This window comes from Brachyistius frenatus, unplaced genomic scaffold (genome assembly GCF_029030835.1).
Source record: "Brachyistius frenatus isolate BFR_SWC_R1_liver_20210118 unplaced genomic scaffold, ASM2903083v1 Contig_71, whole genome shotgun sequence".
Classification (NCBI taxonomy): Eukaryota; Metazoa; Chordata; class Actinopteri; family Embiotocidae; genus Brachyistius; species Brachyistius frenatus.
In genome coordinates this window covers 544,554-565,998 of record NW_027210670.1, presented here as the reverse complement: position 1 = coordinate 565,998, position 21,445 = coordinate 544,554, and positions in this window count along the sequence as shown.

The window sequence follows — 21,445 nt, the reverse complement described above, 5'->3', positions numbered from 1 at the left end:
AGAGGCAGTGTTTTTTAGTGGGACAGAGGTACACTTTATGTCGTGGAGATTGCTTGTATTTACTTGCTTGAATGTGTACAGTGGACAAATTGCTCTGTTGGTTATTATGGTTCGGATGGGAAGCTGAGGGGGTGAAAGCGATGGGGAGATGGCGGGATAGTAGGATGTGGTAGCCCCAAGATTGCTTGATTCAGGTGGAACCAAAGAAGCGGAGGGCGTTTCCATTGGACCTGAAAGAGAGGTGGACGGTCAGTCTTGCGGATGAGACCACACGGTGTACTGTATATTGGCAGCCAGCATGCTCCAGGCAAGCTTGTTTAGATGGATCGTCTTTTTAAAAAAGTGGACAACGATTCCAGAACAAGTTCAAATTGTCAATAAAAGCCAGGTGGTGAGTTGTGCAGGCAGACTGTAGCCAGGTGTTGTGACTGCGGAGTCTGCTAAAACGACCGTCACCGCGACCTACTGTGGGAAGAGGACCGGAAATGAAAACAGACTTTCCACAGTGTTTTAATGAGTTAAAAGATAGTTCAAATCAGCTTTGGGAGGCTCGGACTGATGGAGAGCTGTGTCGTTTGTTCCTACGTGGACGATTATTCTGCTAATGGTGGACGGGAGCGATGGGAGTAAGACCTGCAGCTCATTAAAAACATCTGAGGCTGTGGCACCGGGGAAACAGCGGGTGACCGTAATGAAAAGGTGCACGTCTCTGATGATAGAGTCCCCGACAATCACCTTCGAAGGGGAGAAGAGCGGCCGAGGGGCTGCAGGCTGGGCTCTGCCAGGAGAAGACAGAACACCATCAGCATCCACCCCGGGCGACGCATTCACCACCTGAGGGTTGCCGCTCTTGGCCGGTGACTGTCGCCGCAAGGAGGTGCCCTCCATCTCCGTAGGCGGGTTTCCTCCGGAGCTTCTCTTGATCACGGCCTCCTTCAGCAACCTGCGGCGAGTGGATGATGACTTTATTGCTGGAGCTGGTTGTTTGCTCTGGTTGCCTTTGCTCAACAAATGGGTCCGCTGGGAATCATCCCGTGCCGGAATTGCTAATGCTAAATTACTTCGTGAGGATTAAATTTTGCTCATTATTAGAAGGGGCACCAGTCCACTATTGGGCAAAAATATGAACTCAACATTAATGGGAAATCAGTCAATCATAATCTGAATTTATGAATTCTCGTATCGGAACTCAAATTCTTTGAAGACATTCAGAAACAACACTTTAACACACTTGGGTCTAATTCAAAAGGATTTATTGTATAACTTCTCACAATAAATTACTAAATGACAGATGTATTTATATGAATGAGAATGCACAATTACTTCTGATTACTGGTGGTGAAATGAAAGAGGGAATTGTTACCGGCTAAAGGAGAAGGAGCTGAATAAATGAAATGTAGGTCTTATGTTAAATTTGAATTTGCCACCCTGAAGGAATGAACCAGCCTACTTTTGAGATGTGTGGTCCACGGGCCGAAAGCGGGTCCAGATGGTGTCGATCAGAGATCCGGTAGATGGAAGTCGAATAACGGGGTTTTCCTCCCGTCCTCAGCTTCCAGATCATTCATCTGATAAGTGCTGTCCCTGAGGTCCCGTGGCAAAGCAGGCAAAAACGTCTCGGAGGTGGGCGACGTCTGGTCGTCACCACTAGTACTGATGAACGCTTTTGAGCTGGCCTTGCTCGCGGCGTTACCAAAGTTACTGAGTGATGCAGGCTCGTCAAATGGGTTGAATTGAGTACTTAATCGGCAAAGCTGCTGATCATACTCTGAGACTTTGATTATTATGTGCACTAAAGCTTAACAAAAAGGTAAAAAAAAAAAAGGTAAATATAAAAATGACTAAATCAAAACTTAATGAAACTCAAAATAACAAATCTGTACTGAATCTTTTCAATTCTTGGTGAATCTTGGATGGAAAGCGAATCATTAGAAATTTGGAGCGAATCTTTACCGAATCTGGAACAAATCATAATGGTCAGCTTGGGTCTGTCTCAATTTTTTTTTAATGTAAAATACTTTCTTTTAAATAGTTTTCTTTTGCATGAACTAATGTTTTGATGATTTCAGCAATGCAATAATGAAATGTCAGCACTGTATCCAGGACATAACTGAGTAAAACACTTTGCCTGATGTTTCCAAAGATGACCAGTCAGTCAGTCAAAGCAGAAACTAAGACAGACACCAATGAAGGAAAAATAAATAGACACTAAGAACATATAAATGGCCTTGTTCAAAGGCAGAAAGGTATTTTAATAGTCAGCAGTGAGGGAAGTGAAAGAGGAGCCATTTTCACATTGTGGGAATATTATTTGGCTTAATTAAAAACAAAAGTAATGATTTACTCAATGGTTGCTCCTCTATGAGTTTCATGTTTTTGATTGAAGTCAGTTTTTCATCTCCAAAAGAACCTGATGAAATTTTGTTTTATTACATTTTCATCTGACTCTCAGCATGCTGAAAGTAATGACTGCTGTAGAAGCATTGGTCACCTCTAAAAATCTAGACATTTTCATTAGAAGTTTAAAAATTATGCACATCAATTATGTCAGTATTTTAGTGTTTAACCTAAACCAAGTGCACAAAACACCAGGCTGAAAGCGTGATTACAAGACCTGAAAAGCATCATGATAAATGGTTAAACACAGGCATGGATTACGCAACAAACAAACATAGGTAATATTGCTTTGGTCCAAGTCATTATTTTGTCATGATCTGATTTTCAAATGCAAAGCAAAATTCATACAAACATTAAAAATAAGTTTCTCTATATTTTATACTAAGACAGCAATAACTCAGTTATTTTTAGTACAACATCCTTTATGCAGTATGTTGAAATGTTGGAGACCTGTAATAACACTATCTTTCTGTGCGTGTGTGTGTGTATGTGTGTGTGTGTGTGTGTGTGCGTGCGTGCGTGCGTGCATGCGTGTGTGTGTGTGTGTGTGTGTTTCCTTGTAGGAAGAGTGGTTCATGGCAAAAAGTGAAAAAAATGAGTTAAGAGATAGAAGGCTGGGCAGAATTGTTGATGTAGTTTCTAATGTTGACTATATCCAATGTTAATATTTTGACACACACACATATGATTTAGAACAATGCCATATGTCCTTTAGCTATTTACGAACCTCATTTTTCATGAGTCCAAACAGAGGATGAAGCCTCATCACGATCAGACCTTTCAACTTCCAACATGCTGCTAAGTAGATAGCGAACATACTGTTGTATAGAGTCAGACGAAGAAGTAAAGTTGAATGAACGTTTACTGTTTGTTTTCCTCTTCTCGTGTACAACAATCTTTTTTGTAAAACTGAAATAAGGACAAAATAAATCACTCAATCAGTATGTATGTCAAAATAAAATGACATATCTTTTCTGATGTACCACACAGAATAAACACTGTGCTAAATCCCCTTCCTTTTCAACAAACAAGGCATGGCTTGATAATTAACATTTTTGCTGAGTCATCACAATGCTTTACCTTAATTTAGATGCTAAAAAATACTAGCTCCATAAAAACGTCCCTCTTTATGTTAAAGTTCTATGTAAACATTCACTAAGCAGTACAATTCAGCACACCTGATATGTTGGTACTCACAAGCATTGCTGCTCAAGGCACTCAACCTAAGAAAGGCAGAGGATCAGCTGCTCACATGTGATCCCTCACCTCTGCTGTGCGCTGGAATCATTGCTCTGGCCACGTCATGTGACCCTATTGGCCAATGAATGAAGAGAAGACTTCTACTGCTAAACTAACTGCAATAACACATGCAACCACCAGGGGATCAATTAAAATAATCTAAACATCAACCCAATAGACAGAACAGTTAAACATGCTGCTAAGTGTTAAACATGCTGCTAAATGTTAAACATGCTGCTAAGTGTTAAACATGCCGTGTTTGTTGCCTCCTAAAGTTTTTCAGCACCGTTATTGTTGCTGAATTGCAATGCAAGCATCCTCCAAGATAGCTAGAAATGACTGTGAAAGGTGTGCAGCTATAGTGAGATTATACTGAGTTTGAGATGTGGCTGTTTGTAACTAAATAATTCAATAGTTGTGTGCAACCTTTCATCACCAAACGATCTTCAGTCTTGAAGCTTGCTTGCTTGCTCTGTCGTGATGCAACATAAAGCTCCACGACTGCACTGCGTTTTCCTAAACAGAAAAGGTTGGACGGTGGGCTGTGCTGAGGAGAGTTTGTGACATCACAAACCTACTGCAGGCTGAACATCTTGTCCAAATGTTACAGTTGCTGAATCTGGCTGTGCATTTCTGTATGGACGGAGTGTTTTCGCCTTACATTTTTGATATAGTCCCTACATCTGTTGTATAATCAATAAAGAAATATAAATCAGAATTTATTCAGAATGAGACCTTTAACAATGATTCTGTAAAATATCCAGTGGAATTAACCTCTGGCCTTCTATTAACCTGAGCAGTTAACACAACTCTGACAGTGCTTCACATAGCAGAGCCCTAACTCTAACCCTGAGCAGCGTACAGAGGTTAATTCAGTTGCACCGGGCTTCAAGGAGGGCTCCTAGACTATTTAAGATTTTCACTCCTGGTTTATGTTGCTTGCACATAATTAGCTATAAACTTTGTGTAAATGTCATGTTCAGCTAACCAAAGAACACCTTGAACAGATCTCCAATGTGTCTGATGGATCAGAAGCTTCTGTACGGTCCATTGAAAGCAGTCACAATGAATATATTCCATGAAAGCGGTTCAGACGATTACGTAAGCACATCTGCATAGATATACCAGTGCAAAACAACATCCACGGACAAGTCGTCATTTCAAGTTAATAACCACAGGTCATCAGATACAGCTGAATCAGGGACATCTGATATTGAGGAAAGGGTTTAATTTGAAACTGCCATTGCTACTGACTGTGATTCCTCTTTTGTGGCATAAACATATTCATCAAATACAACTTACAGCCTTACTGTACATCAGAGGTGCTGATGGATGTTGATCAGGAAAACTTGGAATACTCCCTGATGAAATGTACAGCTTCCTTGTACTCCATGTGCATCATCACTGTGCTTTGATCTGTTTGTGGACAGTAGAAGCTTTGTGTTCATTCCTCGTAAACACACATCAGGTTGGGTTCTAAAAAAATGTGGTAATCTTGCTGGGTTTAAAAAAAAAAGGCTTAGACTTGATGTCACAATATCAGCTTTGGTGACAATGTTCGATACAATTATACATTTGGTCAAATTAATGATAGGAGGATGATTGTTCACAGAATAATCTTGTAAAATTGCTCATTTACACTTTTGACTCCCTGTCTCTTTCTGATGAGACTGATAAGAGTGATGTCAATAAATGATCAAGGTGGCTTTTTTTCCCCCACTAGCCTGAAAGATAGTCATTTTAATTAAACTGACTTAAATAAATAATTTAGACAAGCTGGACAATGAGGTATCAATAATCAATGACATATGTGGAACAAAGGAGCTCATAATCACTCTTAGAATCTTGATATAAGATGCAGGAATAGTTTCTAAAGAAAAATACTTTCCTCTCATCTACAAAAAGAGTAATGGCTTGTAAACAGCAAAGTACTGCAACGCGTTGAGGGAGGACACAGAGGACGGGAGCAGCAGGGAAATCTGCAGCCTGATATTCTCCACTTCCTTCACTAAATCATTCAGGCACTGCTCATATTTTTCAGGGCAACAGTCGTCTTTGTTATGGCTTCAGGGGAGCTGATGACAGAATCAATTACATTAAAAAGGACCCCAGAAATGTGGCAGAACAAAATGAGATGATCTTACTTCCTTGACATTGTAAAGCAGAGTTGGTGTTTAGCAATAGACTGTTTAGGTGTACTGAATATACTTTTGTTATCGAATACACCTCAATAAATCGTTCTCACATCAATAAAAAAAAAGCCAAAAAAACAATGCTAAAACACAGGATAGAACATGACTAAATTACACAGTCAGTTCTTTACAAACTGTTTCCAGATCATTTGAATGTAATTTCTTCTTCTGTGAATGTGGTTCCACAAAGATTCAGAGGTGCAGCTTATTGGATGGTGTGCAGCCATTGTCTCATTGTTACAGGATTTGGTGAATGGATCCATCTTTGAACAATGAAAGGGCTTCCCTGCAGTTTTTTTTTTTTTTTTTTTTTTTAAGGCCAAATGAGTCTGACTTTTTCCCCCCTCTTGCCTCCATTTCTTTGAGCTCCATCCATTCACCTCAAGCTCTGTCAGTATCTGGACTGGATTGCACCACATTGTTTGTAAACCTCTCACTTAGTTTCTAAGAATTTATGTAGGCCCCAAAGCAATAAACTATTAGCTTGTTTTAAACTAACCAGTTATTAAATTGGGTTGCAATTGTGAGTGGGCGTGTCAAACCAGATACTCGGCCTGCACTGCAGAGGAGAGGAAGGACCTACAGCGAGTAGTAAAGACGGCTCGAGTGGATAACCCTCCCACACCCAGGACATCACCTGTTCACCACCTTCCCCTCAGGCCGGCTCAGGGTCATACAGGCGAGGAAAAAAAAAAAAAAAAAAATTCACCTGAGAGCAGCGTTTTCCTAGAGAGCTGTGGGCGAGCTGCTGAAGCCATAATTACACCCTTCCTCCCCAGGGAAACAAACAATGACTGAATTGCTGCTGCAATAACCGTGTCTTAACCTGGAGGCAGACAGTGCTTAGACTGGAAGTGTGTGGGAACTAACCGGAATTTGTTCATTTCAGCCTGAAATTGACTTTGGTTGATCAGACATTTATAAATGTATTACTTATTACAAAACGTTATGTAGAACAGCCACAGAATTGAGCTTCAGAACAATGTTTTTGATCACAATAGTAAGAGAACTACTACAAGTTTTTTTTTAATTTATACAAAAGTATAAATATATATCAAGCAGGCTTTTTTACTAATTAACATTGGTGGCAGCCTCCAGTCACAAAGCATTCAACAGTGTAAACAAAGACATTAACTACAGCATCATGCCTCAGCAAAACTGACAAGCTCTTACAAGATTGCAGCCAATGAATTACACTGCTCACAGCAGAACTGACAGCCGTCAGAAATTTCCATGTGACCGCAAAGATGATATTCATGCAGCCTGTCGTATATCACTGCTGATGGCCAAGACACTGTTCATTTCTAATTAGCTTATATGGACATCCAAACAAGCCATTCATTTATTTTCAATTATTTTAGAAGGAAAATTGTTTGGCTGGTTATCAGCCATCGCCTCGCATTATACATGCATCTGGAATGCTTTTTGATGACCTGCGGTCTGATTTGATGCATCCACTCACAAAGTGCTCTATCCTAATTAGTGATGTAAAAAATAAAGTGACACTTTATGACAATATGTATCATATTCAATTTATTTCCTTTTTACATAATAAAGTGACCTGTTTTCTTTGAGTTTTTGCTAATTGGTCCATATTTCAAGAGAACACATTCAACAATGTATATGTATTGTATATGCATTACTGTTGTTGTGCTTGTTGTGGCTGTATTTCGTATAAAGTAAAAATAATCAAATTTTGGTACCAGAAATGTTCATTTAATTTGTCTTTGAGCCATATAATTGAATTATTTTTTGTTTCAGTGATGATTCATATTAACATCATTGTTAACTGACAAAGTTGACCACATTGGATCGGATCTATTTGGGTCAGGTCTGGTTGGTTGTGCTCTGGTTCCCCTCAATTGGGTCTATTTCTTAAATGTATTTAATAACCTGAATTTATGCACTTTGGGTTCAGGTTGGGTTTTCACAGGTCTGTTTTGGATTGGGTCCAAAAACTAGATCTCACATGTTTTCTGACTGCAGTTTTCTGAGTGGAGGTTTATAGGCTTATTGCCTTCACTGTGCTGCTTCACTCCAGCTTCTTCAGGAACTGGAAAAGTGCCAACTCAGCATACAGCTCATCTCACAGTCTGAAGTAAAGATGACTCCGTCTTGGCTTCTTTTTCACCCTCCTCTGTTGACTGTTCCCTCCGCCTCTGAACTTCCTGAATGAGGGTCTGTCCTTGCTTGTCACCCTCTGCATCTCCTCCTCTTTCACCCCCCCCTCCTCCTTCTTCTCCTCCTCCTCTTTGTCTTTTCTCTCCTTCACTCCTTGACAAGCTGCCCATCAAACAAGGTAACTCTCTCTCTCTTCCTCCCCTCATTGCTCTCTCTCTCTCTCCAGCAGCTGTACTTGAGAGTCTCTCAGCCGTGTCTCTCTGGCAGAACTGAATGCTTCATTACCTGGATTGCATGGCCTAACATTGGCATTCCCCTCACTCTCGCTCCCTCTTTCTCTCTCTGTCTGTCGTCCCTCTACGTCTCTCTCCCACTTCTGTCTCAGTTCAGCAGCTGTGCCTTGTCAGTGCCAGCCCGGCACATCACTCTTCAATGTCTCACTTGCGCGAGCCATCTTTGTGTCTGTCCTCACTCACCCTCCCAGCTTTATTTCACACATCCTCCACTCGTTCCTCTGTTCCATCTTCCTCCAATTGTTTCATCCTTTCTTCTCCCAACTCTCCACTTTTGTTTTTCTTTCTTCCTACCTGAGCCTTACCTTGGCAGCATTCAGCACTATCTCTTCCCACAGAGACTGGTCTGCTGAGGAGAAGAACAAAGATGGGAAGAGAGAGAAGTGAGAGAAGAAAAGGAAGGAGTGAGAGAGACTCGTCCTGTTGGCTTGATTTCAGCCCAGCTAATTGATTTATACAACAGCCTTTCCGGTATTGCCCGGTTCACTCTGCGTTCATCTGATGCGTGTATGCGCAGTCAACCATGAGTGTAACAAGGTGTGCATTTGGTTGGTGGGGCCATCAAACATGTGTGTGTCATGTATTTGAGGTCCTGAATCTGTTCGATCTCTGTTTTCCAGCCATCTCTTCTTGTGTGGTTGTGTGTGTGTGTGTGTGTGTGTGTGTGTGTGTGTGTGTGTGTGTGTGTGTGTGTGTGTGTGTGTGTGTGTGGGAAAGGAGCCAAAGAAACATAAGAAAGAGATCTGCAAAAGAAAAAAGAGGAAGTGGGAGAAAAAGAAAGCCAGTGGAAAAAAAAAAAAAAAAAAAAATCAGAATTTGAGTTAACTGAGGGAGAAGTAAAAAGCTGCAAGCGGCTAAATGCAATTTACAGGTTCAGACGGGCGAATGTAGGAAAAACATGTGAGGGTGGCTGAAAATAGTAAGTGGTAGACCTCAATGACCAGAGTTCAGAGGGAAAGAAAAGACAAAAAAACAGCAATCGTGTTTGATTTGAACAGGAGCTGTCAGTTTTGTGTGCGTCGCTTAGCTATACTCCCTCCAAGCCACATTAAGAAAGTCGAAATGTGTGCTGTTGGACTACCACATCCTTGTAACATAATCCCTTCTCTTCTAATCTCTTGCATCAGTCTTTATTATTATACAGTATGTAGTAAAGCAGACAAATAAACCAGACATGCCACAGTTATTCCTAAACAAAGACAGCTGGTTCACACTTGAGAGCTGAAACTCTTGGAACTTAACGCCAGTTTTTACTCCAGGTTGCTTCTTGATAGTCAAACTGCAGATGCTTGCTCATAATCAATTATTGTTGTTCCACCAGAGGAGTTTTGAGCGCACCAAAAAGACAGCTTGTTAGGAAATGACAAATTCAGTTGGATTTTCTAATGGAACATATGAAATTTTAAATAGTATGTAAAAATCCATTAAGACCATCAGCAGATGTTTGGCGTAGACACTGAACTGGAGACATCGACACAGTGGAACCCCGGCTCCCAAAACAGATCAACTGATTTGTACACGATGCTTCAAAAACCTTTGCTGCAGGGCTGCAACTAAATGTTAGTAAATTATAAAATGCAAGGAAATAGTGAACAATGAACAATATATATTTTGTAAAGTACATTTTTAGGATTTTATTTTTATTTTTGTTATTTTGTTGAACCAACATTCCAAAAATATGCAGTTTATTATTATAGAAGACTAAGAAAACAAACCAATATCCACGTATACAACCACACTTGAAGATGTAGCCACAATTTCCCCAATATTATTTATTACAAATGACCTTAAACCCATTAATCTGTTTTTAGTTTATCAACCAATCATTTCAGCTCTAGTCTGCGGTCCATATTTCATATGTCTCCACTTCAGGCAACTCAAACAAGGTTTTGATGGGTTGGAATGTTCAAACTGGATGGATTGCCGTAATATTTGGTTTGACACTGAGGATGATTCTTCTGATCTCGGTGACATTTCATCTGGAGCCACCATAAAAGCAACATTTGTATTTTAAGTCCAATGACTGGGCAACTACTAGTTGGGATACCAGAAAATATTGCAAAGACATTCACGGTCCCAAATGGAAAATAAAATAACTCAACATCTACTTGAAGAACTGCCACCACATTTGGTAAATAGCGTTGTGGTCTTCAGACGATGTATTCCAGTAGCTTTGGTCATCTTCTACTTTTCCAGTAACATAAAATGCAAGTTCAACTTTTTTGGACCTGATTGAAATATTAACATGTTTGCCATGAAATGGAGCAGATATCACAAATTCTCATTACTTTGGAAAAAACGTTGATTCATCAATCAGTGTTTATGCTGTATGTACTTCACAGCTTGGTGCTAAAAGCTAACCTGTTCAAGTTAGATGGTGACATTAAAGTCCAGGCGTAGGTACAAAAGAGCCATCCAAAACTCAGAGACAATGAAGCAGTCCAATAATCAAAAGCACAGATCAGTCAAACCAGGAAGAGGTACCAGAGGGGGTGAGGCAGAGGTACCAGAGGGGGTGAGGCAGAGGTACCAGCGGGGGTAAGGCAGAGGTACCAGAGGGGGTGAGGCAGAGGTACCAGAGGGGGTAAGGCAGAGGTACCAGAGGGGGTGAGGCAGAGGTACCAGCGGGGGTGAGGCAGAGGTAACAGAGGGGGTGAGACAGAGGTACCAGAGGGGGTGAGGCAGAGGTACCAGCGGGGGTAAGGCAGAGGTACCAGAGGGGGTGAGGCAGAGGTACCAGAGGGGGTAAGGCAGAGGTACCAGAGGGGGTGAGGCAGAGGTACCAGCGGGGGTGAGGCAGAGGTAACAGAGGGGGTGAGACAGAGGTACCAGAGGGGGTGAGGCAGAGGTACCAGCAGGGGGTGAGGCAGAGGTACCAGAGGGGGTGAGGCAGAGGCACATCCAGAAACACAGAAACATCAGGTCATACACTAGAAATTCACTGACAACAAAACGCTGGGATGAAGAGCTGTGAACTACAATGAACTGGCACAGAACCAAATGTAACGAGGAAGACACGGACTATATACATATCAGGGCGGGAAAACAATTGGACGCAGGTGGAAACAATCAGGGTGGTGCAGAAAATCACAAAGGCGGGAGAACACGTGGAACCAGAAGTGAAGTAACACAAAAGGAGATGAGAGGTGAGAATGAAAATAAAACAGGAAATGGAAGACAAAATATTGCAAAATAAGAGAAAAGAACTTAACGGGCAGGAATGCCCAGTTTGACAGAGGTTAAGTCTTATAAAGTATTGTGCACAAGTGCAAAGCACCAACCATTACACACAATGCAAGTGCTTCAAGTCCAGCCAGGGATATGGGTTGCATCATGTCCCTCCTTACATTTCATGTCATGTCTCAACTGTCAGGTTTCTAAATAAATGACATAAAATTGCACAAAAGTACCTTCAAAACTTACCTTCTCAATGTCAGCATGATAACACTGTGATGTTAGTGTTTTTCTCACATACAAACCAGCAGAGCTGTTAGTGTGGCTCCAGATTATTTGTTTTTACTCGTGTGACTCAATATTAAGAAAGTAAATTCTGGTTGAAGCAGCAGACATCGTTGACTTTTCAGTATATAACAAAAAAACAACCTCTTCCTCCATCTTAAATAGCCTAGACCTAAAATCTTACCCTGAAGAAGGGCAAAGAAGGGGCATGAACCAAAAACATTGGTCTTTGGAGTTCTAGTCCTGTATGACCACTGACCTCCCCAGACCTTCTTTCTCTTGACTTTTGCACAGTATGAAAATGAAAAAAATAAATAAAACACTGCCAGTGAAGGTTATCAAGCATGGATGAAAACATGTCCCATAGTGTTGTTATATATTTTATAATTTGGTTGTCAATTGTTAAACATGAAGGGATTTTGTTGATTGCAGTGTCGTACTGTGAAATGCTGATTTCCTACAATGTATTTAATAACTCACATCAAGATTTTAACAATTCTAACATTACACACATTTTCTTGCATGGTGGAAGGGTCATGTAAAACTGTACACAAAGCAAAGGTTAACAGCTGTCACTTATCGTCCGCTGCCAACTGGGAGAGAAACCTGAAGGTTAAAGAGAGGACACTGCTCATGGGAAGGTTGCATTCCGGGTTTGAACCTCAATCCAGCTTTGCAAGTCCGGAAAAATAGAACAATCCCGACACCAACCTTCCAGGTGCCCTTGAGCAACCCTTTCAGCTCATTACTCCAGTAGAGTAATGGGGACCTGCTAGCTAGCTCCCAGTGGAAGCTGACTGGTTGTACTGGGAAACTATCAAAAGCTTAACATAGATGTAAATCTGGATGCTCCTTTTCCATGGAAAAATAAGCCCGAACAGACATATGTGACAAGGTTTGTCAAAAAAGGACAATCAGTTGAGAAAGAAAACGACACTGAACTGGTTTGAGGACGAGTGTGTGATGCAAATCAGTATGATTGAGCTTCAGCAAAGCTGTTTTAATGAAGCTGAAAAGTCCACCGGCAGTAAATTAAGACAAGAGAACTATGTTCATCTAAAACCTGGCATGGGATTTTCCCACATAGGTGATAAGCTGCCTTCCCTTAAACAGCGTTCTGGGGAACCATTATAATTTGAAATCAGCCTTCACGAGAAAGCCAGATTTATGCAGCGCGAACACGCACACACACATCTTTGTCATCGCATGCACATAATTGACAATGTCATAATTCACACCTGCATCACATAACTCAGTGCTGTTGTCTGAGTGCCGAGGGATTCATGCCCTTCAGGGTGTGTGTGCATGTTTGGGAGTGGAAGAAGAAGGAGTGTGAAAGAAACAGAGAGAAGAGAGAGATTAAGATGACAAATTTCATGGCAGAAAAAAGGATTTGATTGCATGTGAGCTGACAGTCAAGCTGCAAATTGTGCCACCGAGGAAGTAACGCATGGACGTGTGTGCCAACTAGAATTACACACATTAGCATCACATACATTTACAAAGGTGACTTTCAGAGAAATGTTTTGCACAACACACACACACACACACACACACACACACACACACACACACACACACACACACACACACACACACACACACACACACACACATGCGACATATTGTGCACATGAACAGGTGTGGATCAGACAGAACAGGATTAGATTTCCTCACACAAAAGATCAGGAGTGAAGCTGTGAAGGTAAATGTTAGACATTCAGAGGAGGCTGTCTATCCTGTCACTGACAGCTTTGTTTGTTTAATTTACGGCCTTCCATCAGCCTACTCAGGGATCACATTAATACATATATTTATGTTTAGTAGCTCAATTTAAAATTTGAAATTTAAAATTTAAAAACATCTACTTTACTTGACATGTATTAAAGCATTTTTATTTTAATGATTTATTTCAAGTTTCAAGATTAAAAACAAAAACATGACTAACCATTGGGCAGGTCATGTTTGTCTGTTCCACTCATGGATGAAGGCTATTAAATGTAGTGCAGATATTCATGCTCTCCTTCAGGGTTATTTCGAATGACTTTGGTGAGCTTCTACCTTTGCATATGGCACCAGTAGGTCATTTTTTTTTTATTTTTATATCAACCAAGTGCAGCAATACGTGAGCATGTATGTTAAATATATAAAAAGAACTGGATTGACTAAAAAAAAAAAAAAAAAAAAAAACTTAAATAAGTGTTGACAAGTCAAAGACGGAGACGTGAATTCATTTTTTTCTTTTTCTTGTTGTTCTAAAACAAAAAGTAAAGTTACTTCTGTCATTTTCCCACTTATGGGAGGGGATGTGAAATAAATGTTACAGTGTAAACATAGCAGGGCCTCAAACTAACTTCAACATTTATGGAGCAGATGTTTCACAAAAAAACAAAAATGTTGAATTTGAAGAACTTAAAATAATGTCAAGGATTATGACAAGTCAAACATCTCCTTGAACTTACATTGAGAATCCATGCTCAGTTAGGTGCAATGCTTTCATTATTTTAAATAAAGCAGCAGTTGGGAATTAATTAAAGACACAGCAACTTGTCAGGACGCCACCTAAGCCTTCAGCCCTCAGCTATAATTTGATATTTCCACCTGAAAAAAAAGCATCTTTAAATCTAGTCAGCAACAGAATCACACCAGTAAAAGTGGACAACCTTGGACTTTATGGGAAATTTGGAACATTTTAAAACACAATACATCTCTGTGTCATCATCACCAGGCCACGGGGAGATTTGAAAGATTCCATGATGTATATTTCTGCCTAATCAAAACTGTAAATCAGTGAGTAAATAATCTTGTTGCAATGATTCAGTCACACTGATGTGCTTGAATCTGTTCTACATGTTCTCAACTATAACTCTACCAAATGTAATGCAACAGGCAGGAAGCACAGGAATGCTACATCCATTTCAGTCTTAGCAGTATGAGGTGGCCTCCTCATTGAATGTGCCACCCTTTGAAAAACCTAAAAATGGCGGTGGGTCGAGTTTTCATTTCAGATGCAGCTTGGTATCGGTGCAGAGACCTCTAGCTTCCACCCGGAGCTTTGGGGTACCAAGCTACATAAAAATAGGATAACCAGCCTGATTGGGTAAGAAATATGGCCACCATTAACTGAAAGACTTGACAAAGAGTGTGGCCGAGCCGAAGTGGCATGTTTTAATTGTTTTTTTGTGAATGTGCCCACATGAGTGTTTTGCAAACTCAGGCTCTTCTCAATCTCCACTGTTTTAGTTCTTGATAAGAAAATACACTGAATCAAAGTCCCAGTTTGAAATCAGCTGGACTGCTCCTTTAATATTAAATGGTTTTCTTTTTATGTCTAACTGCTAAGAAGAGCATATTTAACACTGTTCAGTTAACAGATTCACACGTGAATGCAACCCTGCACAGCACAGTGAGGATAAATACTGCTGAATGTTTTCATACAGCGCACAAGGTGATGCACTAATTGGAAATATGAGAGGAAGGTTGATATTTATTTTAGCAACTGAGAACACGTTGTTATTCAAGTCATCACCACCCCAGACACACCTCAACACTGTATTCATCACTTAGTTATCCATACAAAACACACACAGAGCAGCATGTGAAGATCACACATGAACTGAAATACAGCTGCAGCTTCAGGAATATGAAGGATGTATTAATTTATTTAGCTGTGGAACAATTTATCGTGCAAAGATCTATCTCCTGTTTTGTGGAGGCTGACAGTATAGTATGTACAGGCTTAATGGAAAAGACTGTCAGGATTCCTGTCTTTTCCTCTGTTTTACCCCCGATCACCTCTCCTCCTGTGTCCCCTCATTCCCCTGTCTGCTTGTTATTGTCCTCCCATGTGTTCTGTGTCCTCCTCTCCTCTCCTCACCTCCCGTGGCCACGCCCCTCACCGGTCCCGGCAGCTGCAGCCACTCACCCCGGATCACCACCCGCAGGTGTGCTGCATCTCCTTGATCACCTCCCCGGACTATATGTACCCTGCCCCTGCACTCTTCTGGTGGTTGGTGCATACAACTTACTGCGTTACTGCGAGTGCCTGCTAATCACCGCAAGGAATGCCAGTCACCCGTCCGTCCCCCATCCGTCCCGTTCCCCCTGCTCCTGTTCCTGCTGCAGAGCCACCAGACTCTGTTCTACCCGCTGTCCCGCCAGCTTCGTCTCCCTGGATCAGTCGGTTGAGTTGCCCTCCCAACTCGGGAGGAAATAGACGCTGTAGGTACCACCTTTTGTTTGTTTGAATAAAGACTGTTTTTGAACCGATACCCGAGTCTGTGTGCCTGCATTTGGGTCCTGTTATACACCTCCACATCATCACAGACTGAATACATTCATATAAATGCAGTGTGAAAAGACAAGTGGTGAGTCACGTCTGAGTCACAACAAGTGAGTAAGAAAATGGTGTTGAAATTAAATGTTACAGTTCAGGTCTCCTGGATGAAGTGTCACACTGTTGGTACCACGGAGTCTCTCAGGTGGTGGTGCCAGAGTTGGTGGCATTGGCTCTGTTCTATGGTGTAAAAGAAAACAAATATGTATTATATACAGTACGATAAACTGCAACACAGTTCAATGGGGAGCAAAAAGCTAAACCCATATCATTGAGAGATGGTGACAGGTACAGAACAGACAGGAAACATACCCCCGGGTGAAAATTAAAATGCAGAATAACAGTTTATCAGTCGCTCATTATTCTTTTCTTCCGATTTTAATTTAGTAAAAGGCATCTCCTCGTTAGCGTTGCAATATTTCAAGTTGATCTCGAGGTGCAGCTTCACATTCTTACTTGCCAGCCCAGCGTCTCTTGATGTTAAAAGCTGGTGGGTGGAGGAGCTGCTTTTAGGCGATGCAAGATTCCCTGCAGAGTTTGTTTAGGCTTTTCTCCGTAGAACCAAACTGTGTTTCAGCACAAACAAGCAGTTTGACTGCTGTACGACTACCCTGCTGTATCCTTTTCATTGGTGAGGGAAGCCTTCAGGAATCAGTCAGCTTGGCCAGAGAAAGTCTCACATGAAATTACTGAAATGGAGATGGAAGTTAATGCACACATTCTATGGACACAAAGATGCAGATGCATGGACGTACGGGGAAAAAAAGCATACATGCTGCAAAGTGGTTGTATTGCCAATAAATGTTCCATGAACTGTGTAAGGCACATCACAAAATGAATATGAAGTTCCAATAAAGTTATGAAGACTGAGGTACGAATGAAGTCCACATCATATATTATTTACAGGTTTTTCAGTGTAAATGCATGGTCTTTTGAAACGGAATCCATCTATATCACTTACAGTCCCGGCTGTTATCAGTAAATGCAGGTGTGGTTTCCAGCTTCTTGTGAACACTGATAAGCCGTGTGCTATTGATTAGAAGTGAACCATGGCATTTCAATTGGTTTTCTATCTGCAAAGACCATGACTTATACCCTTAATTATAGGATTTGCTAAACAGGAAGGATTACAATGCATTTCGACGAACATTGTTTTTTCCTGTGACGTATGGTTGTATGAACAAGCCACCCCAAACCACGCCTGAGAATCAGGAACAGTGGTCAAAAAGAAAAAAAAAAGTGTATGCTCCTACACTGAGGACTGAGCTCCATTACATGTTACTGAAGTATTTTCTCTTTTGATTATGCACAATATACCTTTGTACATACCTGTCAACCAAGAATAGTAATGCATTGTAGTATGTAACAGGGTAGTTACTAAATAAAGCACATATTATTGATTCATTAATATTTAACTTTCTTACCCATTTGGAACGTGTATTATATGTTTTTTTGATAATTTTTATTACCAAATACAATGTATAATTTTGACTGGGGACAGAATAGTCCCATTTTAATGAATAATTCTGTTTCAGAAGCTTGAGCAGCAATCTTTTAATGTTGCATGTTTATTACTCAGAGAAGAAAGAGCACCATTTTATTTTATGAGACATTTACGAATCCAAAACATTTATTGAATTGACAAAATCTAAATTTATCAGACAGGCCCAACTCTTGCACCATGATCTGTGAAAAGAAATCTTGTCTCTTTATTTTTGTACTAGTGGAACTCATGATGTAAACTTGGCTTTCTGCAGGCTTCACACAAAATTGAATTAGCCTCCATGACATCACCCATAGGTTACCTGAATTGAACAGCAGTTTTAATATTCTGTTCTGGGTAAATCTGACCTTCACCATTTTAGCAGTGCTTGACTCTGCCCATTTTTGGATTAAGCTGGATATTTTAAAATACCATATATGATTAATTTTGTAATGTGTTGTATTTTGGTATTAGGGACATGATGAGTGGTCCCCACCATTTATTCAATTCAGTTCCTACTGACAAATGTACGTAGATAAGTCTTGATTCCCATAAATGTCCTTGATTTGATCACAGAGAAAAAAGGGATTGGACCATGAGGAAGCAGTCAGGAAGTAAGAGCAGTGTGGAAGGAAACAACTGTTCTGTATTCTATATTCCCTACAGTCACTGACATAATGGGGATACTTGTAGTCTCTGCACAAGTGTGTGCTTTGGCACGTCACTGTTTTATGTACTTCTGTCTTGGTTGACGAGCACAAGACGTCTACTGTCATGCACAATAGACCGAGAGATAACAGTACTACAGCCACAAGCTGCATTCCACTTCAGAGACCACCTCCTTCAGACATCTACATGTCAAGAGTGAATACATGACAACAAGTTCCTCCAAATGCAGGAAGAAATATATCCTCATCTTGCTCAACACTGCTGTTTTACTTTTCAAATAAACAGTTAAAAACTGAGACGGAGTTCAGTTGATTCCAGTATTTTTAGCAATGTAGTGGTTGGGTCCTATAGATGGTAATGTCATCTTGTTGGTCAGTCCAAAAAAAACATATAATTTGTATAGAACGCCGAAGTGCCTTAAGCTGTGATACCACTGAGTGCCACCAGAGGTTGGTTCCATATAACCTCCAGCTCCACAGACTCCCATTCAACTTGTCTCATGAAATGTGAAGTCAATACATTTGTTCCACAAGTTATTAAAAATAATACTGTCATTCATTAGGAAATAGGCCTCAAAAAGACGTGTTTATTTTGGAGGATTGTCTGTTTGATTGACAGGCCTTTAGTGCAGTCAGATTTCCGCTATCCGTGTGGTCGTCCAAACATGGTCACCTCTGGCTCCAAACCTCTCCGAACTAGCAAGATAGTAACGGCCAAATTCCAAACCAATTGGTTGGTGTTTGGGAGAGGCCAAAGGTGCTGCAGAAAACCACACGGCTTATCGGACTGACAATTATAATATTAATCATTATTAGAATTGTTGTCATTGTTGTTATTATAATTTTCAGGAATCAATTATTCATCAATTATAATGATCAATAATGTACTTTACAGGTGTTGCAGTTGACAGATTAGCTCCTTGTTGCTTTTATCCGGTGTTGCAAAGATAGGAAAGTTGAATGTAGTGTAGTAATCTGTTTCCACTCTCACAAAAAACGTTTTTATCTACCATGTGACCAATGGACCTCGCCATTGGTCACTAGAATCCAGCTTTGATCTTTCCAAGCCTTGAAAATGTGTTGTTATTGGGTGTCCCAATGAATTACCCTCTCTTGAAAGTAGAGTGGCTTCACTGACCTTTTCTACACTTTAAGTATAATGATTGTTGTTCTGTTGGTTTATTATGTGTTCCCTCTACTTATGTTATTTAATTGTCTGTAGATTTAATTTATATTATTATTGTATTATTTTTCATAAGTAAAAAAAATCAAATGGCTGTTATAAATACTGTGAAAGATATGATCATACAGTTTAAATATAACAGACCTGTTACATCAAATTAAAAAAAGAACATGCGCATAAATCTTTTTCTATTCTATAAATATCATTAACATAAACTACACGTAGCATCACTCCAAAATGTTTCCATTTTGTTAATAAAATTGTGAAAACTGCTACATGTCCCCCCCTGATAAATTGACCGCACTGTTTAAGTGCTTAAATGCATTTGCAAAGGTATGGCTTACATTTTTCAGGATGCGCACAAGTAATACTCTGAACCACTGAAACAGCGGCACAGCACTGAATGTGTTTCTATAAAAGCCAAGAAAACGTGCTGTCTAATATTGCCTTTATGCGACGTCTCTGCTCTGTTTTCCTTCCATCAGCACCAACAACACAACCTAGTGACCGACTGATCATTGCTCTCACTTTCATCCTTATGCTCTCTAGCAAGATTTATGTGTAGACAAATCGATTTTTATGTAGTTTGACCTTAGAGCTATATCCCTAAGGTGTTATTGATGAGAATATGCTTAGCCTATAAAGGCTGTAATCATTTTTTTTCTGTGGGTCCAGTGTTTTTGGTCCAGAAAAGAGCTTTGGTTCAAGGACTGCAGAAAAAAAAACTTTGATGAAGTGTATCAAACCAATACTCTTATGGCACTGTCCCTGAATGCAGCTGCCAACTTCAAACTGCTTCCACTGAGAGAAATGAGCACCTAAGATCTGGTTATCGGTACATTGATTTGCTCATGAGATTTTTGTGCTGATGTTTTGAGGCACTCAGGAATCAAATGAGATGTTGAAGTGCTACTGTTTTAAAGTGGGCCTGAGGTAGTTTGAAGCAGGCTGTGAACATGACACATGACTAACATGTGAATGTATGACTGATAGGATCAGTCTTTTCATGTAGTCAGCAGCTTGTTTACATGATGGTAAATAAGTCGAGACAGTCTGAAAGTCCTTCAACCAACAAGGACTGTATCCTTTTCTCCACGCTGCATGAATATTAAAATGGTGAAGTTATTTCCGGTCAGTGTAGAACGGCAGTGTGTGATTTGAAACAACACTACCCTGTCAACATTTTAACACAGGTTTTTAATTCCTCTGAGAATTAGTCGGACACCAGTGAGCGAGCCAATCACAGAAACTCAAAAATGTTTTTTTTTTAACTACTCCCCTACAAAATATGAGAAATTGAGAAAGGCACTTTGGTTCAGTTACTAACATTTAAGATTGAGACAAAAGGAGCTAGAAAGCTGGCATGCAGTGAAAAGAATACAAACTGAAAAATACTAATTTAAAATAAAAACCTAAAATAAAAAACTCGACTGGTGTGAGGATGAGAAAACAAAAAAAAAAAAAACGTAAAGCTTAGTGGGTCTGGTGTCTCGAGTGAGCTCATCATAAATAGTTTACTTCGTTATATAATAGTATAGTCCTGTTTGCTTTCATCCCATTCACGCACACACTTGCCAGTCTTGTTTAACATGAGCTGATGCAGTGCAGCACAGAAGGGCCTGTGTGACTTCACTGTCACCGGCTCATTAATACTGTACATGAGTGTGTGTGTATAATGCGAGTCATGTGTGCTCCACTGATTACAGCCCTGAACTAAGACTAAACAAAGTTCCTCCATTACAACACTTTGTTCGTGCTGACATTTGGGTGGAACATGTTGCCTGCTATTTGTCTTGATCTCAGCTGAATATTGTGCGGTCTGTGACTTTAGGTTAGGTTAGGTAGTTACTTTATTAATCCCCGAGGGGAATTTTTTTTCACTACAGCAGCATACAGAAGCAATACGATAATAATAGAATAATAGAAAAGCAATAAAATAGCAGTAAAAAATATAAAATGCACAGTATATACAGTACAGTATATATCTATATATATTATATACAAACAACCAAACACAGTCAACAGTGTTATTGTTATGTGATGGATTTTGCCAGAGGTGAGATATTGTGCAGTC